We start from the raw sequence: 3,057 nt of genomic DNA, 5'->3' as shown, positions 1-3,057 counted from the left end.
ATCCGGAGTTATATCCCCACAGCTAGTCCCCGAGCACCTTATATCCGCTCAAAGCTATGGTTCAATTCTATAATGGGAGGAAGTAATAATTGATTGTGAGTCTTTTCATGTATATACTAGATATATGTCCGTGCATTGCACCAAGATAACGATTTTCTAGACTGAACCTTATAAATATTCTGACAAAGACTACTTCTCTTCTTTGGAATCATTTTTTGTACTCTTTATAGTATTAATTATCATGAACAAATATTGTGGCAGGTACTTTGCTAAGGCAGGTTAAATATTTTATAACGGGAGGAAGCAATATAGAGGCCGCGAGTCTTTGTCGTGTATCAGCTCTGTTCCGAAAAGAATACAATTCTAATACAGTGTCAGGTTTTACTACCTTAAATTTAATCAATTATAAATAAAAATATTTATATTTATGATACTAAATAAATATCATCAGATTAATTATAAAATGTATTTTTATAATAAATTAATTTAAAGACATAACTGTGAATATTATTCATTAGAATCTTGGTTAAACGTGAATTATTTTTTTATGGCACATAATCCATAGTTATATTTTTTTTTAGGACGGAGTCAGTTATATATATATATATATATATATATATATATATATATATATATATATATATATATATATATATATGAAGATCTCTATTTTTGGCGAACTGCACTGTAGTTCAATAGTGTCCCTCTGATTTCTCCTCACACAACACTGGTCATCCATAGTGACTACCTGCTTGCCGTCCGATCCTGCCTGATACTGTCTGATGCCCGACACGCTCGCGTCCCACGCGCAGCCCCGCCGGCCAGCGCTCCAGCCCCAGCGGGGCCCCCACAAGCCCAAATCGCCGCACAGAGCGGTGCGTCACAACTCACGACGAAAAAAAAACTGCGCAGCAGCGAGGGCAACGACAGCGATGACCTCCGTTGCTCCTGCGCCACCAGCCGCTTGCGACCCCACCTGCGTCCTCCGCCCGCTCCAGCGCCCTCCGCTGGCTGCGACTCCACCTACGACCTCCGGCCGCCCCGCGGCGTGGCCGCAGCGCCCCGCAGCCGCGCCGCCGCGACCTGGTCTGGCAACAGCGCGGAGCCGCCCCCGGCCAACTCGCTTGCGGGGCTCCGCGGCGTGGCCCCGCAGCACCATCGCCGCGGCATGCCCCCGCAGCAGTGCCGTCCGGTGGACCTGACAACCTGTTGATCTTCATCCCCATCCACACTGCCCAAATCTGGTGAGTTCATCCAGAAATCCTCTCCCCCTCCTCCGCCATTATTTGTCGATCCATCCTCTCATAGTTTTTCCCAGCATGCTATGCTGCAGAGATGGCGGACAGTCGGACATGGCCAACATGGAGGGACCTACGCAGCCGTGCCGTTCCTTGGGTGACCCAACATCCGTTCCTTTTTCAGTACTGCATCGCGTGGATACAGCAAAATCCACTGCGATTATGGACTGCGCTAATTGTGCATGGTACCGAATGCAGTTTCTGTTCTAAAAAAAAGGTTAGTATTTTTCCAGGCCCCCAATTCTTCTCCTTTCTGTCTTTTTTTTTTTGGCTTACCACAGTCTTACTTTTTCATCTGCCGTCGGTTCAGGTGTGTGCCATATGCTGCAGTGCAGGACGAGCAGACGAGGTTGTTGTTCTGTCCGGTGCCATAGTGTAAGGTCGTAGCCAAATACTCCCTCCTCTTCGTCCCTTCATTCTCTATTTATTTTTTGTATTTATTTGTTTTGATTTGTTTCCCTGTCAAAGCAGCAATAGATCACCAGCACTTTATGTTTCGGTGTCATATAAGATTTGGTCATATCTCGTATATATAGTTGCAATGGTTATAGTATGATTTTTAGCTTACACATTTCACACCTACATAGTATTCAATGTAACTCACAAAAACAGATGCTGTTTGGTCTTGAGGATGGACGTGGCGAGCACCGGACGTCCGGACGCGAGCTCCGTCCGGACGCCCGCTTCTATTTCGCCCACCCCGTATGCCTGATGGGTTTTGTTTAAAAGCAGTAGTGATCGAGAGAAAGAATGAATCGAACCATACTTTTCTATTGATCGATCTCACAATTTATACAGGTTGAAGCGACGCCACGGAAGTTGTCAGACGCCCGTTCGGGGACGCGGATACGCGGCTTCCCAACGGGTAGCGCTCCCGGTGATGTCGGTTCCGAAAGATGGAGTAGTCCGTACGAAACTACAGTGATTACAGGGAGAGATTACACTGATGGTTGGATTTAGATCTAAGGCTAAGGTTGATCCATGTCACTAATCTGATTGGATGGGATCTCTGTAATCCTATTGGTTCTTCTTCTTGATGAACGGATTGCTTCGTAACACTCCCCCTGATCGCATCCAGTCTTGAGATCAAATAATATCTTCAGGGCCTCTAAAAACCTTGTAGGAAAAATATGAGGTGCTATATTGTTGATATGTCATTAAACTCCTCAAAAACCCAGTGGGGAAAAATCAGGAGAAATGATATGACATATTTTTAGATTATTGTCCATTGTAAACTTATACGGAAAAAAAACTTTATAGGAAAAATCCATAATTTAGTTTAGAACAATATAATGGTCTATGGGCAATGTCCTCCTCCAAAACCACGTGGGAAAATATGAGGAAGAGAATGCCTTTGATATTCCCCTTAAAAACCTCTTGTGAGAAAATAGGAAATATGACATATTATACATTAGATATTGCCTCATTAAAAACCTTTTATGAGAAAGTTTTTTGTAAAAACTCATAATAGGAAAAGAGTGCAATATAATATTTAACACAAATGATTATTTTCAGAGATTATCTCCCCCTGAAACTTGCAAGTCTTTAAGTCGTCGCATACCAATACTATGAACAAAATTTTGGAACATGGGACCTGGTAATGACTTAGTGAATAAATCTGCAAGATTATCACAAGACTTTGTTTGCAAGATTTTTATTTCTCCATTCTTTTGTAATTCATGAGGATAAAATAATTTGGGAGAAATATGTTTAGTTATATTGCTTTTGATATAACCTGTTTCCATTTGTGTAATACAAG

The 3,057-nt window shown here is 42.6% G+C and overlaps 1 long non-coding RNA gene across 1 annotated transcript; it reads left to right on the top strand.

Annotated features, from left to right (window-relative positions):
• Nucleotides 1-895: 895 nt before the first annotated feature.
• LOC136463436 (uncharacterized) lies at nucleotides 896-2,394 on the top strand. Its single transcript, XR_010761017.1, has 4 exons — nucleotides 896-1,244; nucleotides 1,319-1,515; nucleotides 1,609-1,678; nucleotides 2,097-2,394. It is a non-coding gene; the product is annotated as an uncharacterized lncRNA (long non-coding RNA).
• Nucleotides 2,395-3,057: the final 663 nt, after the last annotated feature.

The sequence above is a fragment of the Miscanthus floridulus genome, chromosome 7 (genome assembly GCF_019320115.1).
Source record: "Miscanthus floridulus cultivar M001 chromosome 7, ASM1932011v1, whole genome shotgun sequence".
Lineage (NCBI taxonomy): Eukaryota > Viridiplantae > Streptophyta > Magnoliopsida > Poales > Poaceae > Miscanthus > Miscanthus floridulus.
This window is presented reverse-complemented; position numbering and strand designations above follow the sequence as displayed.